This window comes from Euprymna scolopes, chromosome 4 (assembly GCF_053919585.1).
Source record: "Euprymna scolopes isolate OS-2025 chromosome 4, ASM5391958v1, whole genome shotgun sequence".
Taxonomy (NCBI): Eukaryota; Metazoa; Mollusca; class Cephalopoda; order Sepiida; family Sepiolidae; genus Euprymna; species Euprymna scolopes.
In genome coordinates this window covers 96,363,389-96,387,339 of record NC_136485.1, presented here as the reverse complement: position 1 = coordinate 96,387,339, position 23,951 = coordinate 96,363,389, and the positions used below count along the sequence as shown (strand labels likewise).

General features: G+C 31.1%; 1 pseudogene; it reads right to left on the bottom strand.

The window, feature by feature from the left end:
- Window positions 1-5,817: 5,817 nt before the first annotated feature.
- On the bottom strand, window positions 5,818-5,951 carry LOC145274775 (U2 spliceosomal RNA; annotated as a pseudogene).
- Between the last annotated feature and the right edge of the window lie 18,000 nt (window positions 5,952-23,951).

The window sequence follows — 23,951 nt, the reverse complement described above, 5'->3', positions numbered from 1 at the left end:
ATAATATAATGTGTTTATTATTACAAATAAATATTAATATTAAAATAAAATGTGTTTATTATTAAAAATAAATATTAAGGAAGGTCAACAGGTGGAGGAAAAATAGTCAATGCAGGTCATACCACCTGACCAGCTAAAATCGCCTTTTTATATAAGGCAGACAGTCAGACTATTTGCCTTGAGGGCGGGCTAAGCCCTCCTACCCCCCCCCCCAAAGCTGAGAGCTGGGGAAACTTCTCTCAGAAGGGGTATGGGAGGACAGGGAGACCTTCCCTCTTTCAACTAAGAGATAGATATCCTTTTGTATGGTTGATTGACCCCCCCCCCTGTCGGTTCCGCTTACTCCATTCGGAAAGAGATCAACCTTACACAAAAAAAAAAAAAATATGGGGACAGGGAAGCCTTCCCGGGCCCCCTTTCTGGGAGGAGAAGTTCCCCGGCTCCTACCTTTTTGGGAGTGCTCAGCCCGCCCTCCAGTCAACCACAATATTTGAAGAATAAAGATATTTTTGTTTTTGTGTTTTAGGTGGTGAAGGTGATCTGGGGAGTGTTTTTTTTTTTCACAAAAAAGGTACTTTTTATGAATGGGTATCCAAGAAAATTACAGTATTTTGTCAGAAATTAAGGTTTTCATTGACCACTCTCAATACTATCAGAAATGAACAAAGTTAATTAAACAGTCTACACAATATAAACTAACTGTTTTGTTGGCTTTTTATTCTAACTCCAAACTAACCCATAACTACATTTTTCTTTTATTTTGCAAATTTGATTTCCTTTAGTTTATATTGTGTAGCTGAATCAGAAATTGATTTATCTTTTGTCATTTGTAGTTAACATGCTATCAGCGCAATTACTACAGTGTAATCACACATGATCTACCAAAATAAAAACACTTCAGATAAAGTCTTAAATAGAATTCAGTTCCTTACATGACATCTGATGAAGTCAGTACAAACGTTACAAACTAATACTTGAAAAACAATTTGACATTTACTGTACTACAATATCACATTTGTATAGAAGTAGAAATCTGGATACCTATTCTGATACCTAATAAAAGAAAGGACACTCTTTGGGGCGGATTTTGATGATAACAAGTCACTAATTAGAAATTATAATAAACATTGAAATAATTTAAGAATTTTACCAAAATAAAATTACTTGGTAATCACCCAATTTCTGCCACAAAATTTTAATTGGCAAAACTCATAAGCATAAAATATATATTTTCTAATTTCATCTTTTTTTTTTACATAATCTGGTTTGATGTTTTCCTAAATATTCAAATCACTATATTTTGCTGCTTAATATTAAATACAGCAAATGAGTTATTTTTATGCATCAAACAATTACATTTTCTCATTCATCCAAACTAATCACTGAACATCAATTTCATATTTTCTTCACTAAAATATTACTGTGCTTGATGTCATCAAGTAGAGCGGATCATTTTTTTTTACATTTGTTTACACATTTTTTACAAATGTTTTTGAGAGTCCATACAAAGTTATAAGTGTTCAACATTTTTTTTCATTTGAATATATTTTGTCTAAGATTCTTAGCCTATGTCATTGCATACCAATTTGTTTCTTGAAAGTTAAGTTCACTGTAAAAACATCTGATACACCAAAATCCCTGATACCTGTTTCTTATAAGCGCCAAATAACTATCACTATTTCGATTTGTGTTTCATGAGAACAATTCAATATTGATACATTATAAGAAACATTTCCAGTGCTTTTCTCTTTTTAGTAATAGTTGGTTGATAATTAGAGGACACAACTAACCCTATACTATGCTTTACTTTGTTTTGTATATATATTTTGTATTGTGTGAAATTAACAAAGATTCATATGCAGGAATCTGTTGATACATTCCAAGAATCCCAATGCGACCAACAAACTTGAAAGACTACAATTTCTTTTTACTATGACCAATAAGAAAGCTCAAGGACTAAGTTGTTGGACTCATCCTGATCACCATTTTAAATTATTGTTAACAGTAAGTTTAACATTTTAAGTACAGAATAATATTCCTTTTGATATTTATAAATTACTATTTTCTGTGACAGATGTTACTCTTTCAATATTGATTGTACCCTCTTTTGTGTTTTTAAATTTTGCATACAATAATATTAAGCACACCATACCAAGACCACTATTTCAGCATCAAATAAACTGCCTACCAAGACCAATGTTTTCAAGTGACAATGGAGAGTATTCATGTTATGTTTCACATTTTTATGTTTTGAAATATTTTGCTGCTTAATATCAAATTCAGCAGGTGTATACTTTGTTTTGTGTATATACTTTATATTAGGTAGAATAAACAAAACTTAATTTCGCTACCATCATTATTTGTAGTGACATGCACTGTTAACATAAATAAAATCACTGGTGACAATCCCTGATACCTGTTTCGTATAAGCACCAAATAACTATGATAATGTGTTATTGTTGATACATTATAATTAACATTTCCATTGACTGGTCGTTTGCTTAGCTTAGGTTTACATCATTTTTTCACAATGTTTCTCTACTTGCTTTCAGCATGAGAGCAGATCATATTCTGCACATGTTTCATGCATATCACAAAAACTTATAATATTTGATCAACATTTGACTAACAATTTTACAAAAAAGACCTACCACCTTAAGGGGGGTAAAGGTAAGGCTCCCCACATAACCATAAAAGAAAGCCGCCCCCCCCCCCATACAGTGGGAAAGAGCTCCCTTCCCATTCTGGGGCAGAGAAGGGGCAAGGAAAACTCTTAAACATAAATGGTCAACGGAGGGTATACACCCTGGGAAACTAAAAGTCTATATGGAATCTGCATAAATTAAAATATCCTGTTTAAGCGTATTGTATGACAGGGAGGGAAGGTCAACAGGTGGAAGAAAAATGGTCTACGCAGAGCATACCGCCTGACAAGCTAAAATCGCCTTTTTATATACGGCAGACAATCAGACTCTGATTGCCTGGACGGCGGGCTGAGCAATGAATGTGGAAGCCGGGGAACTTCTCTCAGAAGGAGGATGGGAGGCCCAGGGAGCCTTCGCTCTCCTCCTAAGAGAGGGATATCCTCTTACTCCCTTTGGAAAGAGATCAACCTTACACAAAACAAAAAATATGGGAAGAGAAGCCTTCCCGGGCCCCCCTCCCCCTTCTGGGAGGAGAAGTTCCCTGGCTCCAACCTTTTTTGGGGGGGGGGCCTAAGCCTGTCCTCCAGGCAACCAAATGAAAAAGAAATTTACCCATCCCACCTTTGTAGGAAGTGTGCTCAGCCCACCTTCTGAGCCACTGTGAAAGTTTCCTTCCACCAAAAGGGAAGGGAACGAGGAAGGAAAAGTCTCTGAGAATCTTCATGCAATTTCTTTGACAAAGAAACTGTTTTCACTTGATTCCACACAAAATTTTTATTGCTTTTTCATCTATTGTCTTATATTAGGATTTCTTTATGCATGTTATTTTATTTAAGAGTACTAAATAGCTTTTCAGTTTCTTGAGACTCTTTCAACTGTCTGGATTCTGCAGCAACGTTGTGGAGTGATATGTAAAACATAAATTGGTACTTTATAACAATAGGTATGTAGAATTCTAACTCGCCAGTGTTGATCGTTTCAATTATTTACAAATTCACAAGGTCCTAGATATGACCATAAACTGTATCCAAACATAATATCAAATTCAGCAGATGAGTTCTTTCTTATGCATCAAACAATTACATTTTCTGATATTCATTCAAACTAATTATTGAAAATCAATTTCATATTTTCTTTACTAAAATATTACTATGCTTGATTTCATCAAGTGGTGCGAATCTGTTTTTTACACTAACAATGTGCACATTTTTTGAAGAATAAAGTTGTTTTTTTTTAAGGTGGTGAAGGTGATCCGGGGAGTGTTTTTTTTTTTTTTTTTTTTTCCAAAAAAGGTACTTTTTACGAATGGGTATCCAAGAAACATTCAGTATTTTGTCAGAAATTAAGATTTTCATTGACGACTCTCAATACTATCAGAAATGACCAATCTACACAATACAAACTAACTGTTTTGTTGGCTTTTTATTCTAACTCCAAACTAACCCATAACTACATATTGCTTTTATTTTGCAAATTTGATTTCCTTTAGTTTATATTGTGTAGCTGAATCAGAAATTGATTTAACTTTTGTCATTTGTAATTAACATGCTTTCAGCGCAATTACTACAGTGTAATCACACATGATCTACCAAAATACAAACACTTAAGATAAAGTCTTCTTACATAGAATTCAGTTTCTTACATGACATCTGATGAAGTCAGTACAAACGTTACAAACTAATACTTGAAAAACAATTTGACATTTACTGTACTACAATATCATATTTGTTTCGAAGTAGAAATCTGGATACCTATTCTGATACCTAATAAAAGAAAGGACACACTAAATAGAGATTAGCTGGTTTCCCGGCATAGCCCAGGATGTAATAAAGATTGACTGAAATACATGTTCTAGCTGGTTTCTAGGCGTTGCCAGGGATGTAATATAGACACATTATGTTGTATATTACCTGTTCTCTTCTCCCTAAAGTAAAACAATTTCATATACATGCTGTAAATTACCTACGCTAGGGATAAAACATGAACAATACCAGTCCTAGGGTAGATAAAACAAATAATACATAGAGATGAAAGATTCCTCTCCCCTAAGAATAAAACATATATTCAATATCTGCTTTTGTTTTTTCATTGTTTATACGGTCCCGAGCAACGCCGGGTAGCCCTGCTAGTCTTCATCATCTATATATATAAAAGGCAAAAATCGGTGTGTATGTATGTATGTATGTATGTATGTTTGTTTGTAACGCTAAAACTTTTGAAAGACGGAACCAGAGTTGACAAATTTGGTATCATATTGCACCTTGATCACCCGGATGACAAATATCGAAATTTCACGTCAAACGGACCAGTAGAAAGGGGTCAACTGATCGTTTTTCTCCTAGGGGGGCCCCCCAAAAAACCTGTCATTTTACCGTTATTCAATACGTGTCACGTGACGTGACGTCAGCTCAAACTTTTGACAGACACAACCAAAGTTGACAAATTATGTATCATATTGAACCTTGATCACCCGCATGACAAATATCGAAATTCCACACCAAACGGACCATTAAAAGGGGGTGAACTGATCATTTCTCTCCTAGGGGGGCCCCCCAAAAAACCTGTCATTTTAATGTTAATATTACATAATCCAAAAACGCTTAGTCATGTCACGTGACGTGACGTCAACATCCAGTAATGGCGAACAAATGTAAACAAACACTTTGTTTTACCGATACTTTTGTAATTTCTCTTCTGCTTTGTTCTAGAGATTATTAAACTCCATGACAATGTCTCCAACGTATTTAACTGGTTAAAAATAGTATTTATACAAGAGTTTTAACGAAAAATATCAGGAAAAAATGTACAGGAATAAAAAAAAATTCAGCTTTCAAAATATTCGTCGATAAAAAAACCGATCTTTATATTTACGCTAGCCATTTTGTATATTACCACGTGACCTGCTATCTCTTAAACTGGAGGGGGGGGGGATCCACTTGAATCCAACAAAACCAGTAATTTTTTTTTTCTATTATATATACATCATTTTCTATAAAATTAAGTGTAGACTTTATAATTAAAACAAAAAATGTTATTCATACTAAAAAAAAAAAAACGCTTAGTCATGTCACGTGACGTGACGTCAACATCCACTAATGGCGAACAATTGTACCTATTTATTATGCCTCCCCACGGGACAGTTAGACACCAGGGTCGTTTTTTTAACGTGGAGAAAAGGTACAAAAATAAAAATTGTCTCAGTCGTGGAGGATTTCTCCTCCACCGAAAGAGAACAAGAAATAGAAGTGCAGCATCTGAAGAACAGATACTACACTTTGATCTTGACCAAAAGGCCAAGAATGCGAACAATTGTAAATAACAACTTTTTTCACAAAACCAACACCGTCTTTCTTTTTTTTCTCTCTCTTTCTCTCTCTCACCCACTTACTCTTCCCTCTCTCTCACCCTCTTTCTCTTGACGTCACACCACTGTTAAACTGTGGGGGGGGGGAACACATTCCCAGGCATTATCTCCTATAGATGCACATTTTATTAGAAATTCAGCTTTCAAAATATTAGACGATAATAAAAATATAAAACCAACACCCTCTTTCTCTTTTCTCTCTCTCTCACCAACTTACTCTTCTCTCTCTCTCACCCTCTTTCTCTTGACCTCCTACTACTGTTAGACTCTGTGTGTGTGTGGGGGGGGGAAGAGGCAGCTTGAAAACCAACAAAAACAGTGCACAGTTTCCCAAGCATTTGGGGTGGGAAGGGGGGGAAGAAGCCGAGCGCACAGTTTCGTGTGAGAGAGAGAGAACAATTCTCAACCTATATACTCAACAAATTTTTTATCTACAGATTTGAAAGTTTGTATATAGGGTATTCAGACATATGGAAATATATCTAGCATAATCTATCTATTATATCTATAAAAGTGAAAATGTGTGTGTGTGTGAGGTAGCCAGAGAGAGAGAGAGAGAGAGAGAGAGAGACAACAATTCTCAACCTATATATTCAATACATTTTTTATCTACAGATTTGAAAATTTGTATATAGGGTATTCAGACATATGGAAATATATCTAGCATAATCTATCTATTATATCTATAAAAGTGAAAATGTGTGTGTGTGTGTGAGGTAGCCAGAGAGAGAGAGAGAGAGAGAGACAACAATTCTCAACCTATATATTCAATACATTTTTTATCTACAGATTTGAAAATTTGTATATAGGGTATTCAGACATATGGAAATATATCTAGCATAATCTATCTATTATATCTATAAAAGTGAAAATGTGTGTGTGTGTGTGTGTGTGTGTGTGTGTGTGCGTGCGTAAGAGAGAGAGAGAACAATTCTCAACCTATATACTCAACGTATTTTTATCTACGGATTTTAAACTTTGTATATAGGGTATTCAGACATATAGAAATATATCTAGCATAATCTATACATTATATCTATAAAAGTGAGAATGTGAGTGTGTGAGAGAGAGAGAACAATTCTCAACCTATATATTCAACAAATTTTTTACCTACAGATTTGAAAATTTGTATATTGGGTATTCAGACATATGGAAATATATCTAGCATAATCGATCTATTATATCTATAAAAGTCAGAATGTTTGCGTGTGGTTGTGTGTGTAAGGTTGCGAGAGAGAGAGAGAGAGAACAATTCTCAACCTATCTATTCAATAAATTTGTTATCTACAGATTTGACCATTTGTATATAGGGTATTCAGACATATGGAAATATATCCAGCATAATCTATCTATTATATCCATAAAAGTGAGAATGTGTGCGTGAGAGAGAGAGAGAGAGAGAGAGAGAGAGAGAGTAAGTACAATTCTCACCCTATATATTCAACAAATTTTTTATCTACCGATTATAAAATTTGTATATAGGGTATTCAGACATATGGAAATATATCTAGCATAATCTATCTATTATATCTAGAAAAGTGAGAATGTGTGTGAAAGAGAGAGAGAGAGAAGAGAGAGAGAGAACAATTCTCAACCTATATATTCAACTAATTTTTATGTACAGATCTGAAAATTTGTATACAGGGTATTCAGACATATGGAAATATATCTAGCATAATCTATTATATCTATAAAAGGTAGAATGTGTGTGTGTGTTTGTGAGTGAGTGAGTGAGTGAGTGAGTGAGTGAGAGAGAGAGAACAATTCTCAACCTATATACTCAACAAATTTTGTATCTACAGATTTGATAATTTGTATATAGGGTATTCAGACATAAGGAAATATATCTAGCATAATCTATCTATTATATCTATAAAAGTGAGAATGTGTGTGAAAGAGAGAGAGAGAACAATTCTCAACCTATATATTCAACAAATTCTATCTTTACAGATTTGAAAATTTGTATATAGGGTATTCAGACATTTGGAAATATATCTAGCATAATCTATTATATCTATAAAAGTGAGAATGTGTGTGTGAGAGAGAGAGAAAGAACAATTCTCAACCTATATACTCAACAAATTTTTTATCTACAGATTTAAAAATTTGTATATAGGGTATTCAGACATATAGAAATATATCTAGCATAACCTATCTATTATATCTATAAAATGACCGTGTGTGTGTGTGTGAGAGAGAGAGAGAGAGTCAGAGAGAGAGAGAGAACAATTTTCAGCTTGTGTGTGTGTGAGAAAGAGAGAGAGAGAAAGAGAGGAAGGAAAATTCTCACCCTATATATTCAACAAATTTTTTATCTACATATTAGAAAATTTGGATATAGGGTATTCAGACGTATGGAAATATATCTAGCATAATCTATCTATTATATCTATAAAAGTGAGAATGTGTGTGTGAGAGAGAGAGAAAGAGAGAGAGAGAGAACAATTCTCAACCTATATATTCAACTAATTTTTTATCTACAGATTTGAAAATGTGTATATTGGGTATTCAGACATATGTAAATATATCTGGCATAATCTATGTATTATATCTATAAAAGTGTGAATGTGAGTGATGGAAAGAGCAAAAAATTCTCAACCTATATAACCTATAAAAGTGAGAATATGTGTGAGAGAGAGAGAGAGAGAGAACAATTCTCAACCTATATATTCCACACATTTTTGGGCACAGATTTGGAAATTTGTATATAGGGTAGGCAGACATATAGAAATATATCTAGCATAATCTATCTATTATATCTATAAAAGTGAGAACTTGTGTGTGTGTGTGTGTGTGTGAGAGAGAGAGAGAACAATTCTTAACCTACATACTCAACAAATGTTTTACCTACAGTTTAGAAAATTTGTATATAGGGTATTCAGACATATGGAAATATATCTAGCATAATCTATCTATTATAACTACAAAAGTTAGAATGTGTGTGTGAGAGAGAGAGAGAGAGAGAACAATTCTAAACCTATATATTCAACAAATTTTTTATCTACAGATTTGAAACTTTGTATATAGGGTATTCAGACATATGGAAATATATCTAGCATAATCTATCTATTTTATCTATAAAAGTGAGAATGCGTGTGTGTGAGATAGCGAGAGAGAGAGAGAGAAAAAGAGAGAGATAAAAATTCTCAACCTATACATTCAACAAATTTTTTATCCACAGATTTGAACATTTGTATATAGGGTGTTCAGACATATAGAAATATATCTAGCATAATCTATCTATTATATGTATAAAAGTGAGAATGTGTGTGTGTGTGAGAGAGAGGACAATTGTCAACCTATGTATACAACAAATTTTTTATCTACAGATTTCAAAATTTGTATATTGGGCATTCAGACATATTTCAATATATCTGGCATAATCTGTCTATTATATCTATAAAAGTGAGAATGTGTGTGATAGAGAGAGAGAGAACAATTCTCAACCTATATACTCAACAAATTTTTTATCTACAGATTTGAAAATTTGTATATAGGGTATTCAGACATATGGAAATATATCTAGCATAATCTATTATATCTATAAAAGTGAGAATGTGTGTGTGTGTGAGAGAGAGAGAGAGAGAGAACAATTCTCAACCCATATACTCAACAAATTCTTTATCTACAGATTTTAAAATTTGTATATAGAGTATTCATACAAATAGAAATATATCTAGGATTATCTTTCTATTATATCTATAAAAGTGAGAATGTGTGTGTGTGTGAGCGAGAGAGAGAGAGAGAGAGAGAACAGTTCTCAACCTATACATTCAACAAATTTTTATATATAGGGTATTCAGAAATATCGAAATATATCTAGCATAATCTATTATATCATTAAAAGTTAGAATGTGTGTGTGTGAGAGATAGAGAGAACAATTCTCAACCTATGCACTCTACAAATTTTTTATCTACAAATTAGAAAATTTGTATATAGGGTATTCACACATATGGAAATATATCTAGCATAATCTATCTATTATATCTATAAAAGTAAGAATGTGTGTGTGAGGTAGCCAGAGAGAGAGAGAGAGAGAGTAAGAACAATTTTCAACCTATATATTCAACAAATATTGGATCTACAGATTAGAAAATTTGTATATAGGGTATTCAGACATATGGAAATATATCTAGCATAATCTATCTATTATATCTCTAAAATTGAGAATGTGTGTGTGAGAGAGAGAGAGAGAACAATTTTCAACCTATATACTCAACAAATTTTTTTATCTACTGATTTGAAAATTTGTATATAGGGTATTCAGACATATGGAAATATATCTAGAGTAATCTATCTATTATATCTATAAAAGTGAGAATGCGTGTGTGTGTGAGAGAGAGCGACACAGAACAATTCTCAACCTATATATTCAACAAATTTTTTATGTACAGATCTGAAATATCACATTTGTATAGAAGTAGAAATCTTGATACCTACTCTGATACCTAATAAAAGAAAGGACACTCTTTAGGGCGGATTTTGATTATAACAAGTCACTAATTAGAAATTATAATAAACATTCTAATAATTTAAGAATTTTACCAAAATAAAATTGCATGGTAATCACCCAATTTCTGCCACAAAATTTTGATTGGCAGAACTCATAAACATAAAATATATATTTTCTAATTTCATCTTTTTTTTTTCTTTTTACATAATCTGGTTTGATGTTTTCCCAAATATTCAAATCACTATATTTTGCTGCTTAATATCAAATACAGCAACTGAGTTATTTTTATGCATCAAACAATTACATTTTCTCATTCATCCAAACTAATCACTGAACATCAATTTCATATTTTCTTCACTAAAATATTACTGTGCTTGATGTCATCAAGTGGAGCGGATCATTTTTTTTTCATTTGTTCACACATTTTTCCAATTTATATATATTTTAAAGATTCTTAGCCTATGTCATTGCATACCAATCTGTTTATTAAAAGTTAAGGTTCACTGTAAACACATATGTTACACCAAAATAAAAACGCTTCAGATAATGTCTTGATATTCAATTCAGTTTCTCACATGACATCTTATGAAGTTAGTAGAAATGTTACAGACTTTTGAATCTCAAACACTTTCAATACTGTGCACTGATATTTTCTTTTTTGCAATATAAGCACATTCATGATTTTTTTTACAAACGTTAAAAACTTTCACATTGTGTAGCAATATACTGAAACAATTATAAAAATATTTGTTTTTATTTTGAATGATGCAGGGCATCTGAAGAGAGATTTTTCTAACAAAATGAAAGTATAATTTTTAGCAATAGGTATCTAGGAAAAGGCCACTACATATGTTATAAGTTCCAAATTTCCACAACCTGGCAAATACTGGTACATGCTAGCAAATTTAGATTTGCAATTACAAAATATGATTCTAATTTTTTCCTTTGCTCTTTATTCTAACACTACACTAAGTTTACTGTGTTATTTCGCTACAGTTGATATTGTGTAGAACAATAAGAAAATCATAGTGAACAATGCATTCAACAAAATTTCACACACATTTCTAGATACCTATATCTAATAAGTTCAAAAGAAAGGACACACTTAGGGAGGTATTTTGGTGGTCAAGTCACTAAAAAGAGATTAGCTGGTTTCCCGGCATAGCCCAGGATATAATAAAGATTGACTGAAATACATGTTCTAGCTGGTTTCTAGGCGTTGCCAGGGATGTAATATAGACACATTATGTTGTATATTACCTGTTCTCTTCTCCCTAAGGTAAAACAATTTCATATACATGCTGTAAATTACCTATGCTAGGGATAAAACATGAACAATACCAGTCCGAGGGTAGATAAAACAAATAATACATAGAGATGAAAGATTCCTCTCCCCTAAGAATAAAACATATGTTCAATATCTGCTTTTGTTTTTTCATTGTTTATACGGTCCCGAGCAACGCCGGGTAGCCCTGCTAGTCTATATATATAAAAGACAAAAATCTGTGAGTTTGTATGTTTGTATGTAACGCTAAAACTTTTGAAACACACAACCAGACTTGATAAATTTGGTATCATATCGAAGCCCCGTATCCCGGATGACAAATATCGAAATTTCACGTCAAACTGACGAGGAGAAAGGGGTAAACGTATCAGTTATCTCCAAGGGGGTCCCAAAAAAAACTGTCATTGTAATGCTTTTTATTACGTAATTCTTGAATGATCCAATGTAATTCATACGTAAAAAAAAAAAAACGTTTAGTCATGTCACGTGACGTGACGTCAACGACCACTAATGGCGAACAATTGTAAATAAGTTCTGTCTTCGATACTTTTGCATTTTTCTCTTCGCCTTAGTTATATCCATTATTTAACTTTATGCCAATGTTTCCATCGTGATTACCTGGTTAAAAATATTATTTATACAAGAGTTTTAACGAAAAATGTCAGGAAAAAATGTACAGGAATAAAAAAATTCACCTTTCAAAATATTAGACGATAATAAAAATATCGTAATATTTATGTAATATAAAATAATTAGCCATTTTGTATATTACCACGTGACCTCATACCTCTTAAGCTGGAAGGGGGGAGGAGTAAAACCAACACCGTCTCTCTCTCTCACACTTACTCTCTCTCTCTCTCTCTCACTTTCTTTATCACCCTCTTTCTATTTTTCTATTCGTTTGAAAACGCTTAGTCATGTCACGTGACGTGACGTCAACGTCCACTAATGGCGAATGCACCGCTTTTGGTTAGGAACTAACTTCAATATACACCGCTTTCTCTCCCCCCCCTCTCTCTCACACACTTTCATTTTAAAACCATTCGGTGTGTTTTTTATTTTACGTACGTATTTTTATATTTTTATCTCACTGCTTTCTTTTTATTTATAGAACTTATTAAAATTTATTTAACTTCTGGCAACAGTTATTTATTTAACTTATATGCTAATACTTTTTGGGTACAAATACTTTTTTTTCAATGTTTACAGAATTTTTTTTTTTTTTTTTAAATTTTTTTAATACTTTTTAATAGCATTTTCTTTTTTTTTTCATGGGAAATTATTTTTCTATTCGTTTTAAGAAAACGCTATTAAAAAATAAAAATTCGATAACTTCTGGCAACAGTTATTTATTTAACTCAATGCTACTATTTTTTTGTAAAAATATTTTGTTTCCATGATGACGCTTATGTACACGAAAATTACAGTATGCTAAAAATCATATTCGACAGTTTAAAGGTTTCCACATTTTTATTATTAAAAGCCATTCTTAATCTAGCAAGGATCACTCTCTGCACTAGCATATAAAAAAATAGACTTTATAGATTCGATAACTCTAGAATAGTACATAAAACGTTATTTTTAAAATTTTCGATGTTTGACAAACAGTCCATTATGTCTGTAAAAGTTTGTTGAGTTTAGAATTCGATTAAAAAAACAACACCGTCTTTTTTTTTTTTTTTTTTAAATAAAACTAATTTTAAAATTTAAAATTTCGATGTTCGAAAAACAGTCCATAGCATTTTCTTTTTAAATTACCTAAAAATCATATTCGACAGTTTAAAGGTTTCCACATTTTTATTATTAAAAGCCATCGAGAGAAACGCGCTTAGACATTTTGTAAACATTGTTTTAAAAAAATAATAAATTAATAGTTCTATTATGTTTTTAACGACTGTAATAGTTTATTTTGAAAGTATATTTCATAAGGAAAATAAACAACCCACTTTAAAAACAGAAATTACGAGTTTTATATATTTTATTCGCAGTTTTTTGTTGGGGGTAGTCCATTATGTCTGTAACAGTTTGTTGAAAAAGTGTAGAATTCAATTAAAAAAACAACACCGTCTTTTTTTTTTTTTTAAATAAAACTAATTTTAAAAGTTGGATAGAAAAGTAACTTATCTTGCCTTTGCTAACATTTATTTGTTATATATTTGTCTTTTGACCGTCCACTAATGGCGAGTCTTTTTTTTTTTTTTAAATAAAACTAATTTTAAAATTTCGATGTTCGAAAAACAGTCCATGTCAATATAAAAATTCTATTTTTGTTTGATAAAAAGAATAAAACAGTTAATAAATAACACAAAAAAGTCCATTAAGTTTAACAAGCTAAACTCTTTTATTTATAATAAAACTCTTCGACAGTTTAAATGCTTTCAAAATCCTATGTAAGTATATCGTTTTTACTGTACACAGATTCGAAAAAGTTGTCATCAGTTGCATAAATATGTTACATTGATTAAAAACACTTCTTATTAGCATTTTCTTTTTATATGACAACGTTAATGTCCATGAATATTTAAATAAAATACATTACTGCACATTTATTAATATTATCTCTCTTTTAATCACTTTTATCGACTATCAGCCAAATAACCGGGGTCTAAAATTTGGGAAATTATTTTTCTATTCATTTAAAGAATATGCTATTAAAAAAGAAAAAGTCGATAAAAGTTAGACATAAACAGTAAAAAAATAGAAGATATTATTATTAAATAACAATAATTATTAAAAATAAATATTAACATTTACAATAATAAAATGAGTTAGTATTAAAAATAATTATTAAAATAAAAATGTGTTTATTATTAAAAAATACATATTAAAATTGTTTTTATTATTAAAAATAAATATTAATATTTAAAGTAGAATAAAATGTGTTTATTATTATAAATAAATATTAATATTTAAAATAATATGTGTTTATTATTAAAAATAAATATTAATATTTAAAATAATATAATGTGTTTATTATTACAAATAAATATTAATATTAAAATAAAATGTGTTTATTATTAAAAATAAATATTAAGGAAGGTCAACAGGTGGAGGAAAAATAGTCAATGCAGGTCATACCACCTGACCAGCTAAAATCGCCTTTTTATATAAGGCAGACAGTCAGACTATTTGCCTTGAGGGCGGGCTAAGCCCTCCTACCCCCCCCCCCAAAGCTGAGAGCTGGGGAAACTTCTCTCAGAAGGGGTATGGGAGGACAGGGAGACCTTCCCTCTTTCAACTAAGAGATAGATATCCTTTTGTATGGTTGATTGACCCCCCCCCCCTGTCGGTTCCGCTTACTCCATTCAGAAAGAGATCAACCTTACATAAAAAAAAAAAAAAAATATGGGGACAGGGAAGCCTTCCCGGGCCCCCTTTCTGGGAGGAGAAGTTCCCCGGCTCCTACCTTTTTGGGAGTGCTCAGCCCGCCCTCCAGTCAACCACAATATTTGAAGAATAAAGATATTTTTGTTTTTGTGTTTTAGGTGGTGAAGGTGATCTGGGGAGTGTTTTTTTTTTTTTTCACAAAAAAGGTACTTTTTACGAATGGGTATCCAAGAAAATTACAGTATTTTGTCAGAAATTAAGGTTTTCATTGACCACTCTCAATACTATCAGAAATGAACAAAGTTAATTAAACAGTCTACACAATATAAACTAACTGTTTTGTTGGCTTTTTATTCTAACTCCAAACTAACCCATAACTACATTTTTCTTTTATTTTGCAAATTTGATTTCCTTTAGTTTATATTGTGTAGCTGAATCAGAAATTGATTTATCTTTTGTCATTTGTAGTTAACATGCTATCAGCGCAATTACTACAGTGTAATCACACATGATCTACCAAAATAAAAACACTTCAGATAAAGTCTTAAATAGAATTCAGTTCCTTACATGACATCTGATGAAGTCAGTACAAACGTTACAAACTAATACTTGAAAAACAATTTGACATTTACTGTACTACAATATCACATTTGTATAGAAGTAGAAATCTGGATACCTATTCTGATACCTAATAAAAGAAAGGACACTCTTTGGGGCGGATTTTGATGATAACAAGTCACTAATTAGAAATTATAATAAACATTGAAATAATTGAAGAATTTTACCAAAATAAAATTACTTGGTAATCACCCAATTTCTGCCACAAAATTTTAATTGGCAAAACTCATAAGCATAAAATATATATTTTCTAATTTCATCTTTTTTTTTTTACATAATCTGGTTTGATGTTTTCCTAAATATTCAAATCACTATATTTTGCTGCTTAATATTAAATACAGCAAATGAGTTATTTTTATGCATCAAACAATTACATTTTCTCATTCATCCAAACTAATCACTGAACATCAATTTCATATTTTCTTCACTAAAATATTACTATGCTTGATGTCATCAAGTAGAGCGGATCATTTTTTTTTACATTTGTTTACACATTTTTTACAAATGTTTTTGAGAGTCCATACAAAGTTATAAGTGTTCAACATTTTTTTTCATTTGAATATATTTTGTCTAAGATTCTTAGCCTATGTCATTGCATACCAATTTGTTTCTTGAAAGTTAAGTTCACTGTAAAAACATCTGATACACCAAAATCCCTGATACCTGTTTCTTATAAGCGCCAAATAACTATCACTATTTCGATTTGTGTTTCATGAGAACAATTCAATATTGATACATTATAAGAAACATTTCCAGTGCTTTTCTCTTTTTAGCAATAGTTGGTTGATAATTAGAGGACACAACTAACCCTATACTATGCTTTACTTTGTTTTGTATGTATATTTTGTATTGTGTGAAATTAACAAAGATTCATATGCAGGAATCTGTTGATACATTCCAAGAATCCCAATGCGACCAACAAACTTGAAAGACTACAATTTCTTTTTACTATGACCAATAAGAAAGCTCAAGGACTAAGTTGTTGGACTCATCCTGATCACCATTTTAAATTATTGTTAACAGTAAGTTTAACATTTTAAGTACAGAATAATATTCCTTTTGATATTTATAAATTACTATTTTCTGTGACAGATGTTACTTTTTCAATATTGATTGTACCCTCTTTTGTGGTTTTAAATTTTGCATACAATAATATTAAGCACACCATACCAAGACCACTATTTGAGCATCTAATAAACTGCCTACCAAGACCAATGTTTTCAAGTGACAATGGAGAGTATTCATGTTATGTTTCACATTTTTATGTTTTGAAATATTTTGCTGCTTAATATCAAATTCAGCAGATGTTTACTTTGTTTTGTGTATATACTTTATATTAGGTAGAATAAACAAAACTTAATTTCGCTACCATCATTATTTGTAGTGACATGCACTGTTAACATGAATAAAATCAATGGTGACAATCCCTGATACCTGTTTCGTATAAGCACCAAATAACTATGATAATGTGTTATTGTTGATACATTATAATAAACATTTCCATTGACTGGTCGTTTGCTTAGCTTAGGTTTACATCATTTTTTCACAATGTTTCTCTACTTGCTTTCAGCATGAGAGCAGATCATATTCTGCACATGTTTCATGCATATCACAAAAACTTATAATATTTGATCAACATTTGACTAACAATTTTACAAAAAAGACCTACCACCTTAAGGGGGGTAAAGGTAAGGCTCCCCACATAACCATAAAAGAAAGCCGCCCCCCCCATACAGTGGGAAAGAGCTCCCTTCCCATTCTGGGGCAGAGAAGGGGCAAGGAAAACTCTTAAACATAAATGGTCAACGGAGGGTATACACCCTGGGAAACTAAAAGTCTATATGGAATCTGCATAAATTAAAATATCCTGTTTAAGCGTATTGTATGACAGGGAGGGAAGGTCAACAGGTGGAAGAAAAATGGTCTACGCAGAGCATACCGCCTGACAAGCTAAAATCGCCTTTTTATATACGGCAGACAATCAGACTCTGATTGCCTGGACGGCGGGCTGAGCAATGAATGTGGAAGCCGGGGAACTTCTCTCAGAAGGAGGATGGGAGGCCCAGGGAGCCTTCGGTCTCCTCCTAAGAGAGGGATATCCTCTTACTCCCTTTGGAAAGAGATCAACCTTACACAAAACAAAAAATATGGGAAGAGAAGCCTTCCCGGGCCCCCCTCCCCCTTCTGGGAGGAGAAGTTCCCTGGCTCCAACCCTTTTTGGGGGGGGGGGCGCCTAAGCCTGTCCTCCAGGCAACCAAATGAAAAAGAAATTTACCCATCCCACCTTTGTAGGAAGTGTGCTCAGCCCACCTTCTGAGCCACTGTGAAAGTTTCCGTCCACCAAAAGGGAAGGGAACGAGGAAGGAAAAGTCTCTGAGAATCTTCATGCAATTTCTTTGACAAAAAAACTGTTTTCACTTGATTCCACACAAAATTTTTATTGCTTTTTCATCTATTGTCTTATATTAGGATTTCTTTATGCATGTTATTTTATTTAAGAGTACTAAATAGCTTTTCAGTTTCTTGAGACTCTTTCAACTGTCTGGATTCTGCAGCAACGTTGTGGAGTGATATGTAAAACATAAATTGGTACTTTATAACAATAGGTATGTAGAATTCTAACTCGCCAGTGTTGATCGTTTCAATTATTTACAAATTCACCAGGTCCTGGATATGACCATAAACTGTATCCAAACATGGGGCTTTGTGAAGTGTGAAGCCGCCATTTAATTGCTATTGCTACCAGGTCCACTCTGATCTGGAGTAGTAGTACCTGTTAGGGTCCCAATTATGAGTTAAATAGAAACCAACATTAAATAAACAAATATATTCTAGGAAAAAAAAATGTCACTAGATTGGGCATGAAATAACCTGATATAGTGTTGATATGTCATAAAACAAAATGAACCAACAAATTCACCAATCGACACAATATCAACAAATGTATCTTTCTTTTCCTTATTCTGTGCTTATTTCTTGGTACTAAGCTTATCATTAACTAACCCTGACATTTCTTTTACTTTGTTTTGTGTATATATTTTATTTTGTGTAGAATAACCAAAAAGACATTTAGCTACCACATTTGCAGCGAAATGTTAGCATACATAAAATCACTGGTGACAACCCATGATGTTTTTTCTTATGAACACGAAATAACCAACACGCTTTCCATTGGTTTTTCATGATAACAATTTAATATTGATAAATTATAATAAACATGTCCATTACTTTTCTTTTTTTATCAATAAATATACTTGGTTGATAATTAGAGAACACAATGTTTATTGTAATAAAACTTGTGATCTATAACATCCAATTCTAAAAATTAAACTTTCCTTTCTCAATTGAAACAAACAACATACCCCACACTATGTTCCTAAAAATGAGGATTTTACTATTGCGTTTACATAATTTTTTAGCTATGTTTCTCTTACTTTCAGCATGAGATCATTTTCTACACGTGTTTCATGCATACCACACAAACATTTTACCTCTGACATTTTTAATTTTTTTCCAATTTCCTTTCACCATGAACATTATCATTAGTACAGTTTTCATTTAAAATGAAGCTGTACATGGTTACTATTACTTGGAAAGCAGATCTAAAAAAAAAAAAACAAACTGTTTTCACTTTGAAAATTTACGATTTATAGATCTCGGATTTGGCCCTTCTTCACCTTTTATCTTACATTTGTAAATATTGTATATATAAACTTTCTTCTTATTTCTCCAATGTTATTTCATTCATGCAATTTCATAATCCACCAACATTGTATAAGATTCAATTCCATTTGACACTTGAAAACAACTTTTTATATAGTAAACAGCATTTATTTCTTTTCAGACATATTCTTATTTTATTTTATTTCCAGTACTATGTTTTATTTCATTTTGTGGACACTCATTTAACTCTCTGGGATGCTGCAGGGAACATGTAAAGTGATATATCAAACAAGAAGTGGTACTTTATGACAATAGGTATCTAGGATTTACACATACCAGTGTTGATAGTTTGAAATATTTACAGACTAACATTTTACACAATATAAACACATGTACCTTTTTTTTCTTTTCCTTTGCTTATTTCTCGAACCTAAACTTATCATTAACTAACCCGTAACTTTGTTTACTTTGTTTTGCGTATATATTTTATATTGGGTAGAATTAACAAAACTTAATTTCGCTACCATCATTATTTTTAGTGACATGCACTGTTAACATCAATAAAATCACTGGTGACAATACTTGATACCTGTTTCGTATAAGCACCAAATAACTATCACTATTTCGATTTGCTTTTTCATGATAATATGTTCATCTTGATACATTATAATAAACATTTCCATTGACTGGTCGTTTGCTTAGCTTAGCTTTACATCATTTTTTCACAATGTTTCTCTACTTGCTTTCAGCATGAGAGCAGATCATATTCTAAACGTTTCATGCATATCACACAAACTTATAATATTTGATCAACATTTGACTAACAATTTTTTGCCAATTTCCTTCAACATTCTCATTACCATTACTACAGTTTACATTTTGTCGTTAAAATGAAGCTGTACATGTTTCCTATTACTTGGAAACCAGATTTGTAAAAATCCCATTTTTTTTTCACTCTGAGAATTTTCATTATATTTCTTTGACAAACGATTTATTTTCAATGAACTTCAGCACATGATTGTTACTGCTTTTTCCCCTTTTGTCTTATATTTGTTTTTCTTCATGCCAAATATTTTATATATCAATTTTTTGCTAATTTCTTAAATTTTATTTCTTTAATTCTTAGTCCACCAATATAGTATAAGTTTCAATTGCATTGAACGCAATGTTTTAGATAGTAAACATCAGCATATTTCACTTTTCAAGCACTTTTTCATTTTATTTCAAATACTATGTTTTATTTCATTTTGTTGACACTCATTTACCCCTCTGGGGTGCTACAAGGAACATGTAGATTGATATACCAAACATGAATTGGTGCTTTATAACAATAGGTATCTATAATTTTGCTTAATTCTCTAACCTAAACTTATCATTAACTAACCGTAAATTATGTTTTAGTTTTGTGTATATATTTTATATTGTGAAGAATAAACAAAAATTCATTTCACCACCACATTTGCACTGTTAGCATACACAAATATCACTGGTTACAATCATTGGTAGCTGTTTTTTAAAAACACCAAATAACATTCACGCTTTCCATTGGTTTTTCATGATAACAATTTAATATTGATAAATTATAATAAACATGTCCATTACATTCTCTTTTTATCAATAAATATACTTGGTTGATAATTAAAGAACACAATGTTTATTGTAATAAAACTTGTGATCTATAACATCAAATTGTATAAATTAAAGTTTCCTTTCTCAATTGAAACAAACAACATATCCCACACTAAAAATGAGGATTTTACTATTGCCTTTTAGATCATTTTTTAACAATGTTTCTCTTCTTACTTTCAGCATCAGAAAATATAATTTTCTACACGTGTTTCATGCATACCACACAAACGTATATGTGACCAACATTTTACCTCTGATACATTTTTTTCCAATTTCCTTTCACCATTGTCATTATCATTAGTACAGTTTTCGTTTTGTCTTTAAAATGAAGTTGTACATGTTTCTTAATACTTCGAAACCAAATATATCAAAAAATAATTTTTTTCACTTACAAAATTTTCATGATATTTCTTTGACAATCATATTTGTTTTTAATTGAATTCAGCATATGATTCTTACTGCTTTATCACCTTTTATCTTATATTTCTTTTTCTTCATGCCAAATATTTTAAATATCAAATTTTTGCTCATTTCTTAAATTGAATTAAAAAAATGGATTTTTTTATTCCACCAATATTGTATAAGGCTCAATTCCATTGAACACAGTGTTTTATATAGTAAACATCAGCATTTGTTTCTATTTTATTTCAAATACTGTTTCATTTCACTTTCTCGATAATCATTTACATCTTTGGGGTGCAACAGGGAACATGTAGAGTGATATATCAAACATGAATTGGAACTTTATAACAATAGGTATCTAGAATTTCCACATACCAGTGTGGATAGTTTTAAATATTTACAAACTTACAATTTACACACTATAAACAAATGTATCTTTTTTTCTTTTCTTTGCTTATTTCTCGAACCTAAACTTATCATTAACTAAACCTAAACTTTGTTTACTGCATTTTGTGTATATATTTTATAATGGGTGAAATAAACAAAACTTAATTTGGCTAATATCATTTGTAGTGGCATGCACTATTGACATATATAAAATCACAGGTGACAATCCTTGATTCCAGTTTCGTATAAGCACAAAATATCTATCATTATTTCGATTTGTTGTTCATGATAAAAATTTAATATTGATACATTGTAATAAACATTTCAATTGCTTTTATCTTTTTATCAATACATATACTTGGTTGATAATTAGAGGACACAACTAACCCTATACTTTGCTTTACTTTGTTTTGTATATATATTTTGTATTGTGTGGAATTAACAAAGATTCATATGCAGGAATCTGTTGATACATTCCAAGAATCCCAATGCGACCAACAAACTTGAAAGACTACAATTTCTTTTTACTATGACCAATAAGAAAGCTCAAGGACTAAGTTGTTGGACTCATCCGTATCACCATTTTAAATTATTGTTAACAGTAAGTTTAACATTTTAAGTACAGAATAATATTTCTTTTGATATTTATAAATTACTATTTTCTGTGACAGATGTTACTTTTTCAATATTGATTGTACCCTCTTTTGTGTTTTTACATTTTGCATACAATAATATTAAGCACACCATACCAAGACCACTATTTCACCATCTAATAAACTGCCTACCAAGACCAATGTTTTCAAGTGACAATGGAGAGTATTCATGTTATGTTTCACACTTTTATGTTTTGAAATATTTTGCTGCTTAATATCAAATTCAGCAGATGAGTTCTTTCTTATGCATCAAACAATTACATTTTCTGATATTCATTCAAACTAATTATTGAAAATCAATTTCATATTTTCTTTACTAAAATATTACTATGCTTGATTTCATCAAGTGGTGCGAATCTGTTTTTTACACTAACAATGTGCACATTTTTTGAAGAATAAAGTTGTTTTTTTTTAAGGTGGTGAAGGTGATCCGGGGAGTGTTTTTTTTTTTTTTTTTTTCCAAAAAAGGTACTTTTTACGAATGGGTATCCAAGAAACATTCAGTATTTTGTCAGAAATTAAGATTTTCATTGACGACTCTCAATACTATCAGAAATGACCAATCTACACAATACAAACTAACTGTTTTGTTGGCTTTTTATTCTAACTCCAAACTAACCCATAACTACATATTGCTTTTATTTTGCAAATTTGATTTCCTTTAGTTTATATTGTGTAGCTGAATCAGAAATTGATTTAACTTTTGTCATTTGTAATTAACATGCTTTCAGCGCAATTACTACAGTGTAATCACACATGATATACCAAAATAAAAACACTTCAGATAAAGTCTTCTTACATAGAATTCAGTTTCTTACATGACATCTGATGAAGTCAGTACAAACGTTACAAACTAATACTTGAAAAACAATTTGACATTTACTGTACTACAATATCATATTTGTATAGAAGTAGAAATCTGGATACCTATTCTGATACCTAATAAAAGAAAGGACACTCTTTGGGGCGGATTTTGATGATAACAAGTCACTAATAAGAAATTATAATAAACATTGAAATAATTTAAGAATTTTACCAAAATAAAATTGCATGGTAATCACCCAATTTCTGCCACAAAATTTTAATTGGCAAAACTCATAAACAGAAAATATATATTTTCTAATTTCATCTTTTTTTTTTACATAATCTGATTTGATGTTTTCCTAAATATTCAAATCACTATTTTTTTGCTGCTTAATATCAAATACAGCAAATGAGTTATTTTTTATGCATCATACAATTACATTTTCTCATTCATCCAAACTAATCACTGAACATCAATTTCATATTTTCTTCACTAAAATATTACTGTGCTTGATGTCATCAAGTAGAGCGGATCATTTTTTTTTCATTTGTTCACACATTTTTCCAATTTATATATATTTTGTCTAAGATTCCTAGCCTATGTCATTGCATACCAATCTGTTTATTAAAAGTTAAGGTTCACTGTAAACACATACGTTACACCAAAATAAAAACGCTTCAGATAATGTCTTGATATTCAATTAAGTTTCTCACATGACA